This window comes from Takifugu flavidus, chromosome 17 (genome assembly GCF_003711565.1).
Source record: "Takifugu flavidus isolate HTHZ2018 chromosome 17, ASM371156v2, whole genome shotgun sequence".
Taxonomy (NCBI): domain Eukaryota; kingdom Metazoa; phylum Chordata; class Actinopteri; order Tetraodontiformes; family Tetraodontidae; genus Takifugu; species Takifugu flavidus.
In genome coordinates this window covers 2,076,344-2,097,533 of record NC_079536.1, presented here as the reverse complement: position 1 = coordinate 2,097,533, position 21,190 = coordinate 2,076,344, and the positions used below count along the sequence as shown (strand labels likewise).

The window sequence follows — 21,190 nt, the reverse complement described above, 5'->3', positions numbered from 1 at the left end:
GTTTCCCAGCAAATTACACTCTGTCAAGCCTCTCACATTGTTTCCTCTAATCTCCCAGCATGACAGAAGAATTATTTTGGGCTACTAATAACATTGCTCATATGCCCTGTGTGCAAACAGCTGGATGGAGCCCCAGCTGAGGAGGGATGATGATGTTTCCAGCTGCAGACCTGTGGCTGTTTCTCGGCGCTCACTCCGTTCCTCAATCTGCTGTTTTATGAAGAAGCAGCTTCCAGTCGCCTCTCCGTGCAATCCGCAGAAACTTGTTGTGCGGATTCAGTCTCCAACTATGCCGACTCCAAACGCACCGCAGCCTTTTATCCCGAGATTGTTGCTATAGACGTGCTTCAGTCGGCTTTAATTAAGACTTGGCGCGTTCGGGCTTTATTCCCCGCGTCTCCGACCGAAAGCACCAGAGACGCGCGGCGGCTTTCCTGTGGGCTGCGACTTCAAACCACAACTGGAACTGGAAACATTTTAAAGGGCACGACTGGAGCGCCTTTGATTTCACTTCACCGGCTGTTAAGATAATTGGCACAAGTGTGTTGAGCTGAGGCGGCGACGCGGGTAACACGACACAAGCATCATCAACAAGCTGCAACCACGGTCTGCGCACGGACCGAACAGAGTTGCTGAGAGTCCATTTATAATTAGGAATATGTGTCAAATGCTGGCAGGTGGACGGAAAAGAAAAACAACCCACTCTTACCTTCAGGGGAGGACTTTGGATCAGTGATGAAGCCAGTAAAATCCAAATATGCACTGAATCAAACTGTCCTGCCGCCTTTTATTTCAACTCTCTGCTGCTTCGCAACCTTGTTCTTCTTTTTTTACTCTCTCGCTCAACCTGCTTTTGTCCTCAGTGCCTTTCAGTCATCGTCCCGCCGTCTGTGTTGTGTGAGCCCACGCCGTTACAGAGCCGATGCCTGTGCGACTTAACGGAGCCGAGACCTTGAGACGAGCTGCAGAATGCACGGAGCCGCGCCAAAGTGGAGTGTGGCCGCTCCGTTACAGAAATGACGACCGAGGAGGGGGGAGAGAGAGAGAGAGAGAGAGAGAAAGAGAGAGAGAGAGAGAGAGCTGCAAAGTGAAAGAAAGAAGCCTGTGTGCACGCATCAGAGTGCGGGAGGAAGTGCATGTGAGTGAGGGAGAGGGAAAGGGAGAGCGAGGGCAAAGTCATGTGAGAGAGGTGTGCGAGCGCTGCTGGCTCCGCGGTGAGCAGTTGTGATTGCAGCAGCGGGAACCCCCCCGAACCCGCTCAGCAGGTCCCCAGAGCCCTGGAAGAGCTTCATCGTCAAGCAGCTTAACAACTGGCCCGACCCCCAACACCACCCTCACCCTCACCCCCCCCTCCGCCCAGCCCCCTGAAGACATCATGCGTGTCCGCAGTGGTCACATGGGGGGTGTTTGACTCGGAGACACCCACAGATGTGTCCTTTGTTCAGAGCTCATAGCTCATAAAGTCTGAAAACAGGGTCAGTGATAGCTCTGCTAGCTTCTGTATGGGGCTGGGCTGAGAAAACAAGGGTTCACGGTTCAAACCCGGTGTGGACAAAACATGGACAGTGCTCTGGTAACGGGACAGTGCTAAGACACCTTCAGACTACCACCAAGGTACCTTTGAGCAAGGTACCAAACACACATAGGGCCCTGGGATCCATTCTCATCCAGGGTTGGATCCTGCCTTCAACCAGCTAGGGCAGGCAGCTAGGATAGGTTCCAGCACCCTCCCCATGACCCTGATAGGGATAAAGCAGTCCAGAAAAAAAAAAAAGGATTTTGACAGCAAGGAATGTGGCCAAAAGGGTCAGTTGATGGAAACTACAGACAGCGAGCCCCCAGCTCAAGGATTCTTCTTTTATGATAACATGATGCCCAATATCAGGTATTTGGGAGCCACCAGAGAGAAACTAGCCCAAACAATCCATGATGTGGGCTGGAAATAAACAGTACAGTGTCCGATTTCTAAAATACATCTCACTGAATGCCATTCAGAAAGGAAATGGGGAAGAAGATGAAGAGCGTGTTCGCATATTTGTTGGGGGGGGGTGGGGGTCGGGTGGTGGGACGACGGTTGCATGAGGCATCAGCTGGTTCCTGCTAATACCCATTCCATCTCACTGAGAGAGCGAGCTAATAAAAGGAACGCAGCGCCCCCTCCCCTCCCCTCCCCTCCCCTCGGAGATCAGCTCACAGAAAGAATTACATCATCGAAACATCCAACTTTTCTCTGAAGTCGAGCAGTCGTCACTTACGTTGACCCAAATTCTCCTGTTGTCAGACTGCGTGTGGTTCCACGTGCAGGTGCTTTCCACCTCACATGGAAGACGGATCCCAGCAACCCCCCCCCCCCCCAAACCTCAGGCTTTAACCTTTGAAATTAAACCTTAGATATGAGGGGGGGGAATCAAAGGTGGCACACATCAGTCTAGGGAAAGGTTATTGAGGCATTAACATTTAGTTGTTTTTAGCTCGCCTTAAGATGGACGGGCATCCCAGCCAAGCTCCTGGGCTTTGCAGCAGCCCCTTCATTTAAGCTGTCTCAAACTATGCTCTTTCTCCAGTCAAATGAGACTATTGATCAGACAAAAGCACGCGTAGGTTATGTTTAAAAGTACGTTTCTGCACTTCTCAGTCACTTCTTTCATCAAGGGAACACGGGGAAGCAAACATTACGCAACGGTGATGTTTTGAAGCATATGAATCTCAGAAGCTGAAAGTTGTGTTTTTTGCGTTGTTATTGAGCTTTTCTAGACTCAGCGGCTCTGGCTGGCTGTGCTGCTCCCAGATCAGCCGTGTCCAGATGGCATGGCGTGGCCCTACAGGACTCCAATTTTAATCCTCTTGGCACAGGCTTTGCAAAGCAAGAGGTGGAAGCGAATGCTCAGAGTCAGACGTCAATCAGGGCATTTCGGATTGGGCCACCGTTGAATGGCACAGAGCACTCCCAGCGCACGCACATGCACACGTATGTGTGTTTCTACACTTACTATACGTTCACAAGAACCCGGAAGCAGAAAGTCAGATAGACAAGAAAATGATATTGGTTAGCTTATAGCAGCAATTCCCGACGTGGCAGAACGAATAATCAAACATTGAAGCTATTTTGGCTTGTGGCGAATGAGAACTTACCGGGGTCGCGCGCCGTCTTGTTTTTAGTTCCTTTGATTTCCGTTTCCGGGTCTTACAGCTCTCGGCAGATACAGACGTGAAAAGTCATTTAATGAGATCAGCCAGGCTAATAAAGGGCCATGTAGGCACACTGAGTATCAACCAAAGTTAGTCATCTTACATCCGCGTGGTGCCTCGGCTTTTGCATGTTGCACATATCGAAGGTCTTTTTCAGACTTCCACCATCCGATCGGATCAACAAAGGTTTGGCCCCATCTCTTCTGTCTTTGTGTGTGGATGCCGATAACTTATCTGTGGAGTCCAGTGGGATACCTGGCTGTGTGGGAGAGAATTTCAGTGTGTGAACTAGCAAAAAATGGAGAAAACTCTAATTGTTGTGTATATATGAATATTATCCTTCATTTAAGTGTTATACTCAACTGTGGAAAGTTTTTGTCTGGTTTTAATTTTTTTACATTAATTTCACTACAAGCAGAGTAAATAAAGCTAAACTTAGCTGTAACTTCTTTCCACAACTTGCTGCGACAGGAGCAACCTATGGATCGTAACATTCAAAGAATGCTCAAACCTACATGATCAGAAGACAACAGCGGAGTTCTGTGAAATGTTAATAAGCTATGGGAGCAAGTATACTGTAAAACTAATGCACAGTAATCATTCCGAATAATCGCCTTTGGTTTTAATTGGCCACTGGAGGAGCACAAACGCTCCTTCCTTCTTTCCTCCGAATCTCTTTGGCAACCGTACTGAAAATCAAAACAGCAGGAAAATGTATTTCTTTGCTGAACAATGACCCTCTGATCTACAAAGATGTGTTCACAGTGGGTAAAGGAGGTGAAAAATGTGGCACTTAGTTGTGTATATTTAGCTAAGGGATGCACAATAAAATGCCAATCTCTTGGCACGATCATGGGTTGATTTTAGGTTGGTTTGTCTCCTGTGATCTTGTGGTGCACAGAGGTGGTGCATCTCAGCTTTCCCTCTCCCTGGTCATCCTTTGCGTGGTGCAAAAAGTAGTGAATGGATGACCCAGGTGCTCCGCTCATTAGCCGCTAAGCTAATGCAATCATCGCTCTGTGCACATCGCACAGCTCAGGACAGTTTGCCCTGAGGGATTTCTTACCCAGAAGAAGGCATCTGGTGCTGTGATCCATCTGCTTCTTCCTCCCCTACAAGCTGAACATACCAGCAGGAAGGGCATAAATGTCGTCTAGACACACCATTGCTCGCTTCCGAATGACCTTAAAAGACAGGATTCTGGTGAGGATTTGGGTAAACAGCTCTATATTTATAGGGTAAACCCAGCCTTCACCTGACTGCCTGATTACCAATCACACTGCTTCTGTTACCAATATTTCTCCTAGTTTCCTCCACTGCTGAATAAATAATGAGCAGGTGTTGTTTTATACATTGTTACTGCATTTTAAAGCATTTCTTCGCATAAATACATTATTTGTTTGGGTGGAGACCCCTTCGCGCACGTTTTGGAGAGCTGTCACGTTTCAGCCTCCAACGTAAACTCGCTTCCAAACAACAGCGGTTTCCGTTCCAGTCCAAGACGAGCTTCGCTTTGTGGAGGCCGTGTTCCAGGAGCACTCGCGGTTCTTGTGAAATCATTCCCTCAACCTGCCCAGATTCACACTCGCACGATCTGAGGTGAGACTCTCATGCTGGAGGCCAGGCCCTCTGTCAGAAACGGAGGTGACGATTCAGGAGTCACAGCCCAGGGCATTTGCAGAAAACCTCTGGAATGGAACACACCCGATCCAAATCAACGCGGGCCGAACTGTACAAGGTGCTTTGGGGAACTCTTTGCACCTGAGGCGAAATAAAAACCCAAGCGAGGTCGGCATTTTTGCATGGAAGGTGTGAAAAATGTCGCAAAGTTTGGGCAATTTGACAATTTAATCAGCAATTTTAGGGAGTAATTCATCCCGGCAGACACGCGGTGGCCCGCGTCGGTGCCTCTGGCTGCCACAAAATGAGCCCATATTGTCTGCTGCGGAGCCTGAGAAATGTGATGTCAGGCGAGCATTTGGCAGGTTTGGAGTGGAGCTCAGAAGGAGCAAACACATTAAATACTGTGGAGAAATGAAGCAGCTAGTTTATGGGCTTTCGCCTGCAGACGGGGAGATATATTGAATGAGTGAATGAGGACGAGCTGAAGGACCAGGAGGGTTGCAGAGGCCGCCTCAGACCACCGCGGGCTGCGAATTGCCGTCTGCAGCTACAGTATATTACCTCTATGCTGTCCACCTGCATGCAGCCCACGGCTTTGTTTCCCAACCTAATGTGACCATTTCACTCAAGACGGAAAATAGCACCTCAAGTTTGCTGTTGCTAAAACGGCCCTTTGTGTTATTTCCTCATTTGTAAAGGCGAACATGCGACACGTTAAAGAGCCCTGTGTGGCGGACACATTTGCCCCACTGCGGCGGTGCAATGTGATGGGATAAGTACTGAGGTCTGTCCTATTAACGGTAGCGAGCCAACTTGGATGTTATGATGAAAACGCGAGACATGTAATCTCCGAGGGCAGGGTGATGCCAGGGAAACGGCTTTTCTGTTTGTCCACATCGTGGATTTAGGTCCCTTTATCCCAGCTCTCTCCCGCCGCCCTCGCTGCGATATTATTTTGTGAATTCCCACAGTGTGGCCAATCAACAGATGTGTTTAAACCAAATTTGTCTTCTCTCGCAGTAAGCTTCCCCCCGTGGACAGTGGGGTTCTATCGTGTAACAGAACCTTGCAATATTGTCGCCATTGCCAAAGCATTGTTTGCAAATGAAGCAGGGCTGACATTGAGCGGATGCTTTGTCCTTCACATAGCGTTTAGTCCAAATATTTAGCTTTGGTTTTTATTCAGTTGCTGCAATATCCCGCAAACGCTGAAAGAATTTGATACTCGATTGCATCTTGTAGCTGTGAACTGTCAGTTTTGTGCTATACCTTAAGGTCCAAGCCCAGTTGGAGGGTCTTCACCTTGCAATGCAGCACTCAGTACAATGGAGCTGATTTTTCCCCCTCAGATTATGTCTATAAAGGCTTGTTCACTCGTCATGGAGGTCTATTTGTAAGAGTGAGAAGTATTAACAAAAGAATAAAATGCCCATGGAAGGCTCTCAGGTGCGGTGAAATGGCCCTTCTCATGGAAGGTCACAGGGGTTTCAATCAACAAAAGCCTGTAAAAAACCACCAAAAACATGTTGCTAACAGAAGAAAGCAACAACAGGCATCCTTGTTTTGCTTCCCCCTTCACGAGTGTGATCATTTGCACTTATCTTCCTGTGATTCCTATCTTCCTGTGATGAACTGGCTTGGAATTGGGAACTTTACAGGATCCATTAATTAATGTTGATTAACTTTTAATATAGTTGGAAAAGCAAGTACAAGCCCTGTATCGCTTTTATTGGGCTTTTTTTCTATTCACATTGACATGGTGAGAGGGGAAAAAAACTTCATTATTTATGCAGAGTTGAAAACTCTGTCACGAACTGTTACCTCCGGAATGTGCCAGGTTAAACTGATGATGCGAGAAAGACATCTACCGCCATCGGCAAGCATCGTCCCCTGACAGGCTAATATAGTCGTCAACAAGTGATCTATGTGTTCAGCGACTTTCCTGAGCAACGCAGGTAAATTGTGCATAGCGCTGGATGAAAACACAAACACCTGGTCATTGTTTTAGTTCACGCTTGATGTCAATTTCCACCTTTCTTCATATCTGGAGGCTACATTTCCATTCGGCTCTGATGAGCTCTGCATGTTAATCGTCCTGATGCCAAAGAGCAGCTCTTCACTGAAGATGAGGACAGCATGAGGATGAGCTCCGTAGGAGCTGCACAAACACGGCGAGACGGAGATAAAATGTTACACCGCTTCATATCCGTCCTGATTTTGAGCACTGTCACTATCCGAGTACCTCCAGCAGCAGAGGAGTCGCCCTTCAGTTCAGAAATTAACTGATTGTTGGTGGAAAGCGGTTAAAAATGACATTAAAAGACACAACGCTGCCGCAGCTGCTAATCCGGACAAAGTGAACGCCCAGCCAGATCCGAGTGCAGCCGTTCACACGCGCCTGTTCAGTAAGGAATGGATAAATATTGTAGGGAGAGGCGATTATTTTAAAATATAGTAGCAATAAATGCACATTTGAGCTCTCCTCCTCCCCCGGGAACATGAATAATGAGGCCTTCGAAACTTTTGGAAATAAACGCCGAGGCTGGAAAAGTTAAATCACCTGTTGTGTTTCATCAACGCGTCCCATAAAGGCGTCGGAGAACCTGCAGCTCATACTTTTATTGTCGGGATCCACCAACTATTCCTTTCCTTATTTCCCTCCCACCCATAAAACACAGGTGCCCGCTGATGAAGGTCCCTGAACATATTTTATTTACAAATGCAGCAAAAAGGGGCCGTGTTTCGCTTATCCCTATTTTTCATGTAGCAGAGCGTATCGTGGATTGGAGGAGTTGCTCGGCCAGATGCGGCTAGGCGCCGGTCAACATGTGTGGAAAACGAAGAGGACTTTTCCTTGTTTAGGTCATTCCTGCAGGGTAATCTGATGCCGTGCTATAAATGGGGGTGGCATCTTGCCCAAAGTGCCAACCTGTTGTGTTCTGTAATCCTCATCAAAGGCTTCTGGGATTGTTTAAAAGTAGACCACGATATTTGATGTGGTCCTGGTTTTTTTGGGGGGGTGGGGGGGGGGTACAATTGTGCAAAAAAGCACGTGGTTTGGAAAATTGGCTCTTGGTGTCTGTTTTCACACACACGGCAATTTTCGTTTGATTTAACCAAACGTCTTTTTGCATTTTATTTCCAGCAGCGTCTTCTATCATCCTCAGACTTGCACAGGCTGTTACATTCTTCCTGCCTGGCCTGGTTTTATTCTGAATGTGCTTTAACGCCTAAATGAGTCTGGATGTGAGGGGGAAACGCATGCAGCGAGCTTCTGAAATCAACACATTAAATGAGAGCTGTTGAGAATACTCTGTGCCTCTGCGGGGGGCTTATTATGTGGCATTGCGGAACACCGTGGCGTAGGTTTGATGCACGGTTGCCGTGTCAGCTCCTACATTTACGTGACCTGTTATGTAGAGGTCTAGCTGGCGTGGCGAGGGGTCTGGTCATTATTGGACTGAGCTCACGGTGATGTCGAGTGTGGGGACATTATCAAATGGATCCATCCAACAGGCACTAAAAAGAAGTGCAGCCTCGGGGTCTCAAGCTGTTCAACCTTACACTCGCTAATTGCTCTCTGTCACGAAGGCCAGAATGTGTCAGCTCAACAGTATTCAAGGTTCAGTGAGAAACTCTTCTAATGAAACAAACTGAAGAAGTCTGGAAAAGTGGACACGGAAAGCAGAAAAATGTCACAAGCCGGTAAATAATGATTGTTCTGTGAACTGCTGTTGTAAACCAGGACGTTTGGCTCTTAAATAGAATGTATTTTCACATTGAAAGCAGTCAGAAAAATGTGTCTGGAAGCAAATTAGCACCTTCTGTTTCATACAGACGCTCAAAGGTTACCTTCTGCTTCCTGATGAAATAAAACGCGGGGAAAATGTTGACATCGCCAAATGAATGCCAGTTGGCTATAAATGCACTGCAGTGTTGTATCGGCACCCTAAAATTGGTCGACGTAGCTGTTCAGTTCTGTTCGTGAACCTGACGAAAGCACCAAAGGAACGAGAAGTGTCATTTCTTTCTGAAATGCCAACGCTGGCGAATGCCGAACAGCTTACTTCGGTGGTGGATGTCTGATATCGGCGCTGCTGACTGATTGGCGTCTGATTGCGTTGCTCCTCATGCCAGAGCTGATCCACACCCACAAGGTGTGACCTCCCCAGGCAGACGGAGGGAGACACAAGAGGAAAATAATTTAGTGAAAGCAACATGAACAGAGAGCAGCGACCTAACCTTGTATAATAGTGGTCGACAACAAAGCAGGAAATGATGTAAATCCCATCGAAGCGTTGGCCAGTGGTGAACACACGGACGTGCTTATTATAATCACCAGAGAGTGAGCTGGGGTCAGCAACCTCGGGCACATGTGCCCTGATTGGTACACTGCTGCATAATTGTTGGCCATAATGTATAGCTGTAATCAAACGTGTTGCTTTGGGTGAGTGTGCTACGTGTTTATGGGATGGTGGAAAGTCATTATTAATTCTGTGATGTTGTCGAGACCCAACAGAGTTCAATGATGAGCCGAGGGATGTGACTCCGTGACTGCTCAACAAATGCAAGCTTGAGCTGCAACGTGAGGGACCAACAGTTTCAGAGATTTTTGATGTTCAGATATTTTTATTTGACAATAAGACAGCAATTCCCATAAGTGACATCATTTCGCTCACCTTCAGGACTGTGGCAAATGCTTAGAGATGTGGCAGACGTAGCCGACCAGAGAACTTGGGCCTTTACGTCCGGCTCGGTCAGCTTGCATGAAACATCTGATTACACAGTAAAAAAATGGTTATCAGGTGTGCTGACATGGTCCGAGCTGCAGAGTTGTGTCTTTTAAATAAAAATAGCATTTTTTGTATTAATGAGCAGTGGTAAAATTGGCTTCCTTTGATCAGTCCCTCTTTAGTCCTGGGACCAAATATCAAAGGTATTTTTTACTGTTTTGACAGCTTCTGCTTTATTAAAGAACGTGTCTCTTTTCTTGGTGTTCAACTTGCTGACCGATGAGGGCGATATAAAAACCTTTCATATGTAAATAATGTACTACCAGTCTATTTTTAATGTGGAAAATGTCCAGCTTGGATGCATTTGTGAAGGTTCTTCCCTTTCACCTTGTCTGAAACAGGTCCGCTAGCATAAAAGAAGATGGTTGTGTACAGAGAGAATAAAAAGATGAGTGTGTGTTCACTTATTTATGTGGCACGCATTTACTCTTCTCCGGCTGAGTTCAGGGGAAGTGCACGACGGACATCTGCACCTCGGACAATGCTTTTTTCCCAGACTAATAAGTCTTGTTTGCCTGCAGACACTTCGGGACTCCTCAGAGTTCCAAGTTTCCTTTCTGGGGCTTCACGGCTGAAAGCTGGAGCTTGTTTCAGATTATAAACCTGAATCATTGATGAGCATAGGCCCTCATCATAAATTGGTAAAAATAAATAAATCGTGATCTCGATTCACACACACACTGCCAAACTCATTTTTAGACACAATTCTAATTTAGCATTATATTTTAGAAGCTTGATCACAGGCAAACACGTCTTTCTTCTTGCCAAGTTAGTTGAAGCGTGAGTTGAGCGTTAGCGTGATTGAGTCGAGCATTAGCAATGAGTGAGGGCATGAAAGCGGAGGAAAGTTGGAGGAAAGCCTTGGCGGAGGGAAGGAGAGTTAAGGATAGCCACCCAAACCCAAGTGATAAGACGCCCGCCCGAACCGAACTCGTGCCTGAAAAAGGTTTCGCTTTCAACGTTGTGGAACAGCTTCACATCTCAGCCAGACAATGACGGTCTAAGGTGCATTGCAAAGTAGTGACTTTACCTGGTGTACTGATGCTTTGAAATGTGTCGAGTAAACAGGAAGTCATTCCAAAAAACGGCACGGATTTCATGGTTTGTGTTGCTTCATATGGTGACTTAGTCGATGTCATCCGTAGCCTTGCTGCCCAACTTTTATTGCTTAATAAAATAGTAATATTACCCAGCTGGCCATATTCTTTTCCCATATTACAGCTCGATGTCTGTGTAGAGTCTCAATCATCCAGGTCATAGTTCTCCAAGTAAGATCTCTGCTCGACTTCTGGAGAGAAGAAGGCCCTAACAATTCCAGTCAACGCAGAGATCTTATTTGCATATTATAGCTCGCAATTGATTCCACATCATATCAAGAAAGGGCTTCCGACCTCATTAACACGTATCTGTACTTGAGAAATGACGAGTTTGTGTGTGAAACGGCTCCACGTGTTCACTTGAATCAGTATCAGGTCACGTCTATATTCAAAAGTTTCACATTTGTTCACAACTAGCCCCTCTGCTGACAACCCTCCTGCTCTGTGGTGGAGGGAAATCTCATTGCTTCTAACTCTAGATGACCTTTTAACTGTTCCTTTTCAATAAGTCAGTAAACGTTACGTGGGGAGGAAAAAAAGAGTCATAATCTCAATTCTAAGCACCCCCCCACAATCGTGATTTATATTTTCTGCAGAATTGTGCAGCCTTAGATGACCGAGGAACCTTTCTGAAGATTAGGGAGGACACCACAGTTTCTGAAGGCGGGTTCTCAGATTTAGAGATTTAAACGTTGGCGCCTCTGTAAAAAAAAATCGTTTTTAACTACCGGTATATTATTCCATGGGATTTACAAAGCAGAAAGGTTTTTGGAAGTTCATTAATAACCCGCGGCCCCCACATAATGAAGGTCCCGTGAGACCCCGCAGCTCGAGGACGACTTCTGCTCCTGACGTTCATTCATGCACTCGTGGATGAGCAGAGGAAATCCCGAACCGGGCTCGTGTCTTTGTGTTGAATAATTGCTTTGTTTTTCTATTGAAGGATGGATGTGTGATGCCGATTGTATCATCGGCCGTTTCCCTGCTTCTGCTCTCAGCAGCTAAATTAATCGAATTGGTGATAATCCAACAAACAGAACTGAGATTTGCTCCAGGCTCCATTCATACGATCGTTCATCAACCTTTTCTGTGTTTTTGGGGGGGTTTGAGGGAAATGCTGCCTGTGAAATCACGTTATTAAAGACACAAATGCTATATTTTAAATAACTGATGCCCACTGGACTCAAGGTTCTGCCAGAGAAAGAGTTGCTCTGCTCCTTGTTATTTTATTCCGGATTAATTCCAGCTCTGTCTGCGTGTGCTGGAATAAATCTGTTCATATCAATAATACAGGAGTGGATGAAGAGTCAGAGTTACTCCATTTCCTCTTGGAGCAGATCGCACAGGTCTCTGGATTGTGGATTCCTCAACAGTTCCACCTTCTGTGCCGCTCCAGCCAATCAATATTTGATCAAGCCCCCGTCATTACAGTCCCTGCCTCCCTGTTTTAACTTTTCCCTCCCTCCCTCCCTGTATAATTCTCCTTGGCAGCCTTTGCCAATATTTGATTTTCCTAGTGTGTAACCACAATCGGTGCCCTTTGAACTGTGCAATTTCAAGCACCAGTGGCTGGCATGTACCTTAAATCGACCAAACTCTGCTGGCCATAGATGCATTTAAGACATCAGTACATGCACTTGGCAAATAAAGAAATGCACCGATCAAAGAGACCGCCACCCCCCAGCAAAGGAAGAACCTGCACCAGAAAACTGTGATGCATTACAACAGATGGCAGCCTTATTATAGGGGTGTATTCACAGAAGCATTAGTAAGGTGCTAATGAGAAATGTCAAATCATCACCTGTCTTTTCTCATCCACATGAACTGGTTTAAAGTTATTTAAATTAGAATCGATATTAATATCTGGGTGGGAGTGTCTGCATTTGCGATGGACTGGAGTGAAATCAGTCACTTCTGAAGGTTTTTTATTTAATTCTTCAGAGTCGCGTGCGATAAACGCTGGCTGTTCTACTTTGATGACATTTGGAACGGACAGCAATTAAAATCACATTTGCATAATGCCCCTCTAAAGTTTTATGGCCGGCAAATTTAATTAAACAACCACACTCACCCACCGCGACCTTCAATTAACCTAAAGAAAAAAAAAGAACTAAGCATTTTTAACGTGATTATATGATTTCAAAGTCTTTTGCTGCTCCTGCTAAGTTTCTAACGTTACTTCCATGTCTCTCCAGGGGGCCTTGGAAATCTGGGTTTGTCACTTTGAGCTCAAATGCGTGTGGAGGATACTTAGAGAGACCTCTGTGGCAAATGTTAAGGTGCAAGTGACTCAAATGAGGGATTAATTACTTAAAACGTTCTGCCTAATTCCCTTGACTGGACTTCAAAGTAAAGTTATTTTGGCAAAGTGGCTTATTAAAAATGGGCCCGTTTTATCCATGACCCTGTTGTGCCACTCCTTGATTACTTGAAGGAAGTTTGAACCCTATAGGAAGAACATGGTCGGCGGAATCTGTGGATTCCTCCCGAGGACAAATCCGCATTGTTCCGCAAACCCGAACGACTCGCCGCTTTTGCTTGGACCGATCCAAGTCACAGGTAACCGATAATTACGTGAAAACTGAGAAGAGTTTCCGCAGCTGTCACACAATGACAGGTTTTTTTTTGGGTTTTTTTGGTCAAAGAATTGAACATTTTTCTCTGGCTGCCATTTCATTAAAAGTGTAAATGCTGAGGATATTGGTCCATGATAACGGAAAACTTTTAAACCAAAGTTCCGTTCACACTTTATCTGAAAACTCGTTAAAAAAAGAAGCCTCCCGAGCTGTGAAAGTCCACCAACGCCTTGTAGACGAGACATTTCTTATTATTCTCTAGTCAGGCTAGTTTGAAAGTGTCATTCTGCTAATTTGTTAGCTGCATTCATACTCTGAAGTGTCTCGTCCCTCCGTCGGGTTACCTGTTCATACACTTGAGAATCTGATTACAATAAGAAAACCTCAAGAATAAACTTTCTTTGAAGCAGGAGTGTTCCGATTTTAATTATATATGACGGATAATGAGGCTTCGCTGGTGGCGAGGTTTTATTTTTCCGACGTTCAAGGTCGGCCGTAACCGTGTCTTTATACTCACGTGGGAGAGTCGGAGGACTTGAAGGCAAGGTGGTGGAGAAAAGAGCCACCAGCAGGTCGCCAAGGAGTTACAAACTTTCACCTTTTATCGCATTTCTCAGCCGGGATTCCAAATGTGAGCGCGAGGATCTGTTAATTCTCGAAGAACAGCAGCTCGTATGGCGGCGGAGGAGTCTCGGCTACAGTGGAGATTAAAGAGTCTCTTGCACTTCTGTACAGTAGGCTCCTCTGCTGGAGATCTAATTTCAGTAATTAGTGCCATAAAGGAAGTGGAATCTCATCAGTTAGAAGATCAGATCGGACACATCTAAGACTGCTTCAGATCTTCTATTGAGCGCCTTTAGACAAAAGCGTGGTGGATAATTAAGTCCGGGAACCCCAGTGGCTTTGGCTGATTCACCATTATTAGCTGGGCCTGCAAGAGAACGCTGACTGGAATGATAAAAGTCCTGCCCTGATTATTCAACCATATTTTAAGCCTTTAGAAAGAAAATTAAGCAGAGGGCTGGATGTGCCCTAATACATCAGCTTTTACACGCTTCATTAGCCACACAGCCTAACGAATATTTCAGGAATATATTATGTGTGCTGTTAAATCAATAAGTAAGGCCAGTGCTGTTTTTTCTTCGTTCATTGATTAGTAATGCAGACATTATGAGGAAAAAATAAAACAGGACTTTTCTCTCAACGCCCAGGAAACAACAGCCGAACCTGCTGACTTTCGGAGCGCAGCCTGTTCTCCCCCGATTCCTTGGAAATATATGACTGCAGCATGTTCAACTTTTCAGACATTCATAATTGAGCAGCACATGATGAATAGCACCGGGGTGTTCCATTTCTGGCCGGCTTGAAAACAATGTCAGGATCTGCAATGAGCCGCTGCTTTCCACACTGTACATCTCAATACCGGAATCAATTTGCAGCCGTCTGTTCTGGAGAAGGAATAGATGTTCATGGAACTCCGCGGCCATTCAGTTTGCCATTAAGTTTGTGAAGTTTTTTTTAATTGAGTTTAGAGAAAAGTCCAGATTTGAATACTTGCTTAAACCTAGAAGTATTGGAATATTGAAGTTAAATGTGCTGGAACTTCTCATGACATTTGAACTGGAATCAGACAACGAGGCGTGCTCCTTTCTCTTGTTACTGCAGCTCTTTGCAAGCAGGCAGTGAATTGAATTGCTAACATTGCTGTAGCCGAGCCTTCGTGACTCACAAGACCTTTTTTCTTCTTTTCTTTACAGTATTAACGTTCTTCTTCATCATATTTTCAGAACAGCTCCTGATATTTCACAGGACATGAAACAAACAAAGGATAATTGGAGATGTTTTAAACAATTTATTAAGAAACAGGCGTGACTTGATTCCAGCTACAGAGTAACGTGGACACAGCTTGACACAAAGGTATTCATTCATGCAAATTTATGGGGAGCTATTGATTTGTCATTAATCCTGCATGTGTTGCCTCAGCTGAGCCCCGTTCTCGCGGCTGAATTTTCAGTTTTTTCATTTTCCCGTGGTTGTAAAAAGCCGTCTGGTCCAGTTCCGCGACGGTTTAGGAACCGTTTGAAACCTGGTTCCCAACACCCAAGCTTAACCAAGCAATTATAGGGGATTGGTCAAAAGACGGTGCTTAAATAAAACGATACATCAGCCAAGGTCACCCACAATCCTCCACTCCGCACACGTGTTTATTGCAGGATTAAGGCTACTCTCTTGATTGGAAAAAATGATTTAGCTTTGGTACTGAAATGAGAACCATTTGGCTTGGTTCATTATTTCTATATGACATAATGGGAGCCATTAAAGCATTAAGGTCCTATAGAAAATGAGATTACTCGCTACACATCGGGTTATGTTAGAAATTACCCTCATGTTGAGGATTTTATCGCTCGCATATCTTTCATCGGTGCGGCGTCATCGTATTGCTTTGGTGCACTTGTCATTTGCTGGTATACTTTTCTATCAGCGGGTGCAGAAAGACGTCTCAATAAGGTCTCCACTGACGTGGAACGAGTGGTTCGCTTTCAGCATGACCGTTCCCTCTCTTAGATAAAAAACACAACATCAATCACTTCTAAAAGTTTAGTTCTTGATACGGGGAAAATCAAACTTGGCCGTGCGGTTGGAGGACCCAGCGCTGGCTGAAGCGCCGTGGCTGCATCTGAAACTTTTGGACAGTTGACATTTGTCGAATTGGAAAAAAAAAAAAAAAAACAACATCCTCTTTCCATCTCATCTCGTCAAACAGCCCTTTGACCCTGTCTGGAAATGCCCAGATGCCCCCAACTTTCACAAATGTCCCGACTTTTCCGTTTAATTGTGTATAATTGTCCTCCGCTCGGTAGCATGTACAGGAAAAGACACAACGCGGCAGCAAGAACCCTCCACATTAGTCAGCGTTTATTCCCATTTATCAAGAATATTACTTGCAACAAGGAACAATAATTAAGTCTGACACTGGTCTGATGGATCCCTATTTGGGATGGGGTGTCAGTCCATCGACACCCCGCGCTGGTATCTACTGTACGAGCCTGTGGGACTCAATCATGCTTGCTTCACCTGCTCAGGTGTTGATTCAGCAGACCTGTATTCCCCAAAATTGGGGTCAGCTGACACCAGAATATACTAAATTATATTTTTTTTCCCATTAATGGATTTCTTCTCCGCAAGATGAAAATGCCAGGATTCATCGGGCTCAAAGTGTGACGAGAGGTTGAGGGAGCCTGAGACATCATTTTCAGACGTGGACTCAGGACTCCAGACATCAACCCCCGTAGAGGGTCTGTAATAGTGGCGAGCAAACTTTGGGAGGAGAAGAAAATCTGAGCGACCACTGCGGTGGCGCAAAGCTGCTCAGCAAACCGCCGCTGTGCTGTTGTGAGTTTTGTGTGTTGGCTGGAGGTCACAGGAAAAATGCACAGCTCTGCACTCTGTGATCCTGCCACTCTATGTTGCCGGGCATTTCATGTTGCCTAGGTGACGAGCTTTGTGTTTTGCAGCTTTTTTCTGCGGGGGGCGGGGGGTTCAGAGGAGAGTGAAAGTGGACCTGAATGGTAGGAGGAGGAGGAGGAGGAGCCCTAAAGCTATCACCGTTACCTTTTCCCAGCGACCCTTCTTACATTCAGACTACGGCCATCGTTAAAGATGTGCATTTCTCCCTGTGCCTTGATTACCATGGAAACCAGACCATCGTTTTCATCTTCATCAAAAATTAGCGGTTAGGAGCATATATGTATGTATGTATGTGTATGTATGTATGTGTGTGTGTGTGTGTGTATATATAATGAAATCAATCCACTGGCTTTGCAGTGAAACCAGCCTCGCTCTGCAGTGGCAGATTAATCAATACTAATCTATCAGCAGCAATTGGCGATTGATATTTTTCTCTGCGAGCAGCACATACCATACTAAGCTAATTAAGACGTATGATGTTGGAATTTCTGCCCCCCCTCGCGGTGCTGCGATTGGTTCAGTGAACGTAAAGCTGGATACATTTCCCACAAGATGAGACCTTTAATTAACTGTCTCGTGCCATTAGCAGGAATGGCCTAAAATCCTGATGACTTAGCAGGACGCCCACAGCCAGGCGGCAGCTTCAGCCATTAGCAGCCCTGCCCCGAACATCCAGAGCCAGAAAAACAAATGAGAGCACCAAGACGAGAGTAAGCAGAGGCGGCCGATGTCGTGCATATTAAACCTTTTGGCTCTCCGGTGTCCGCTCCTTTCACTCAGAACTAATGAGTTACCCTTGGAGGTGATTGTTCCACCACTGCTTCGTACCAGGTAAGAGGGCTAATGTATTACAATAATAACTAGATTACATTAACCTGCGATATGCTAATTTACTGGAAGCATTAGTGTTCATCCATGCTTGCTATCCCACTAGTGCCAGTGACATGTTTTCTAAGTCTTCTGAGTACATAAGTGTTTACACACGTATGTAGCGTGATATTAATGAATACAGAGGGCTCCTGGCCCCACATTGATCACTTGTGGTGTGAAACACGACCCACCTTGGCTACCATCTCCAGCCTCCACGTCACGGTCCTTTACATTGCTAATGAAGGCAAACAGGAGGGAAAGGCGTGGGGGGCACAGAGGATGAAATCACGTTCTAGTTGTTCCGTGTCAGTGCGAGCATCTTCCCGGGTCTGACAGATCGGCCAATTAACCTTATTTACCGCGTCTCCCCTCGTCCTCTAACGAGCTCCACTGGGCTTCTTTCTAATAATGAGCTGCTGAGGTTGGGGACTGCTGGAGCATTGGTTCCAATCGTGTTCATCCTGCAATTATTAAGGTGACAACATGGCATTCATGTCGCTGTTTTTGTGGCTTTTTAGAATCACAGAGTCGCTCGGGCCTAAATTTGAGTTACTAATATTAGCCTGGCTGTCAAATGACTCTGGTTTACACTGGTACACCTGATTATTGAGCCACTGTCACTGGATTTATCCAAGGAAAAGCAAATCCCAATTTAATATTGGAACATTTTTAGCTCCCTGATTATCTTTTGGCTCGACTCTCGACGCAGGTTTCGCACAGCATGGAGCATCCCCGCGCTCACTTGTTATTCATCTGTTCAGGTACGCTGCCCGGGATCCCTTCTCCACGCCGTGACCTTCGCTGGACAAGCGCCGGCTCCAGAGCTGTCAGGTTCAGGTCCACGCTGTTGGAGCCGCTGATACGGTCTGCGGTGCCGAACTTTAGCATGGTTCTCTGAGCAGCCCTCGGGTTTCAGGAGCTCTTGAAATGATAAGACTGTACATTAACGTGTGTGTGTGTGTGTGTGATACTCATCTGACCATATATGTCTAGTTACCATAGCTACCACATTATTTAGATATGTTTCATGATTGTGTGATTATATATTTTTTTATAATCTACCCAGTTCTATCTTGTTTACTTATTTATTTTTTGCTTCTTGACTGATATTGGAGGTGTTTTGACAGCTTTGCCACACTATTTCCAACATGAAACAGTGTGTAAACATGCTGGTTGGGTGGGGGGGGGGTATTTTGAATTGGTGCCACCAGCAAGAGTTTATCGTGAATTACAGCACGACAGCGCTTTGTTCTGCTCCTCACCCAAGAAGCTACCAGAGGTCTGACTAACTGAGATGTGGGCAGTGATAAACAGGCCTGTCAGTACATTTCCAATTAAAATTGAACTACACATCTTTGGATTTAATGGAATCGGTGAGGTGAATGTGATATTTCAGAGGTTGGAGCAGGATTCTGTCAGGTTCGCATTTTACTTTGAGGTAAATGCTAGCATTTTTAGCCGCCGACAGACTGCGCTGCATAATCGTACCTCGCCATGTAGCGACAAACAACAATAGCAGTGGTAGCCTGGCGGTGCGGAGCCATCAGGGAAAATGTAGTGTGTCATCTCCTCTAATGCAGCAGAAGCCATCTAATAATCTAGCTGGCAAGCTGCGCGCACGTTTGCTTGGACCGTGCAAGTTGATGAATGCAGCCTCTGACCTCCCCGCCCTCCTCTCTATTGTCATTTGCCTGTTCTAGATTTCTGCGTCTCAACCATCTTATTACAGCAAAGTACCCTCTGCCCATCCCAACGTGCCCGATCCCCAACGCGGGATCTTGTCCGCCAGCTCCAGTCACTAAGAATGAAAATTCATCTGTGCTCCAGGGTTACCTTTGCATTCCACTTTTGAAACGTGCAAGCTGCGGCGGCTCACGGCGTCGGCGAGCTTCACTTCCAGTCTGCAGCGCTGGTCAAAGTTAAATCGGGAAGAGGATAGCCACCGGGAGCTGTCAGGCATGCACGAGCATCCTCTGTCCTTCTGTCTAATGATAGCCAAAGTTGGTTCCCATTTTATTCCTCCTTTTCTAAAGAGCATGACCTTTGAATTGTAATTGTTGCCCCCCTGCCCCTTCTTCTGTAGTAGGAGGAATATAAAATTCATGTTTGTCTAATAACAAAAGAACTGATCCCACAGGTCCTATTTTTGGACTAAACCAGTTTGGATCACGCTGGCGTTCCGCCTCAGGTACAAAACATGTGGAGATGCAAGTTTAACAAAGTAGACTTGTTTTCTTCCTGTCAAATAAATGTGCTTATTTCTGAGCCAAAAAACTAAGTAAAGTCATGTGAAGGCTTCCGGAGGAAATGTGATCGATGGGGTGCGCAGCGCCGTGGGTGGAGGCCTATTCGCTGATCCAGCTGGTATAATTACTCCTATTACAGGGTCAGCAAGCGATTCGGTTCAATACATCAACCAAGGAAATGTTGGCTATAATATTCAGCTCGCAAAGCGTGGCTCAGTTTTTCTTTTTGTCCAGAGATGTTTTTTTTTTAAAGGCTCAAATGTGAATAAAAGCACCACATTTAAAAAAATAAATAAATAAATCTGGCGCTTACAATCATGCACAATGAAGACGCACGCAGGCCGCAATCACATAATCCCCCCCGCACTTATAAAATAGACCAGATTTGGGGGCTTTAGTCATGGTGCATCCCGCAAATAAATCCATACCATCTGGAACGCACGTCCACCTGCAGCCGATGGTGGGAGAGTGCGTGATGCGCCATCCGATTGGGTTTTATTTGCTTCGCAAGGACGCAGCGACGCCGCCGCGTTGTTGTTTTGTTTTATTTTGCTCTTTTCTTTTTTCCGGCGTGCACTTTGCCGCCAGCAGGAGGGACGCGGCCGTCATGTTTGGCAGGTGACAACAAATCAGAGGGGCTGACGCGCGGCTGTCGCGTCTTAGCTGTGCGGTTGAGCCGCTTCACGCCGCATCAGCCATCCACTGACAGGACATATGCTCCCACCGCACACCCGTGCAAAGGGAATGGCGATTTATGGCACACGAGCACAGGCCTGTCCGTCCCCAACTGGTTTCAATACCAGTGAATGGATGGATGGATAAAGAGGTGACCGGGATTTCTGAGGCGGTGTGTCTTTGAAACCATCCTAGCTTGTAGGCAGCCACAGGCGGCCCGCTGCGCTCGGCCGTTTCCTTTGTTCTAATTTCTATTTCTATCCTCTGGACATGATCCCCATTGTCAGTCGTCAGCCTCGGCGATTGAATGGCCTCGTCAAGCCTCCCTGGAGGACAGCGCTCCGCAGCAGGCTTGGCGGGGGCGGCGGTTGTCTGTCTCTCTCCCGTGCTGGCACTTTTCAGTCTTTCCTTTCCATTACATTGATTGATTTTCCTCGTTGACGGTTTGATTTGTAGGCGCGCTCGCAGAGGCCAGGATGGTTAAGTCATCGTTGCGCCATCGCCGTCCCCGCCACTTGGCGTGATGTGATCCCGCGTTTCAGATTCAGATGACATCCTGGTGTTTGACGTCTCTGTGCAGCGTGTCGTTATCCTCCCCCCAGCCCCTGTGGGTGGTCACTTCTTGCACTTGTGTGACATGTAAAACGGGACCA

At 46.1% G+C, this 21,190-nt stretch overlaps 1 protein-coding gene and 1 long non-coding RNA gene across 2 annotated transcripts in view; one reads left to right on the top strand and one right to left on the bottom strand.

The window, feature by feature from the left end:
- LOC130513772 (cadherin-12-like) overlaps nt 1-1,195 on the bottom strand; it is a 64,268-nt gene extending 63,073 nt beyond the window's left edge. The window contains exon 1 of the mRNA XM_057012793.1: nt 710-1,195. The gene's annotated coding sequence lies outside the window, so the exon portion shown is untranslated. The remainder of the gene's footprint in view (nt 1-709) is intronic.
- LOC130513774 (uncharacterized) overlaps nt 1-21,190 on the top strand; it is a 175,082-nt gene that overhangs the window by 28,277 nt on the left and 125,615 nt on the right. The gene's annotated exons all lie outside the window — the stretch shown is intronic.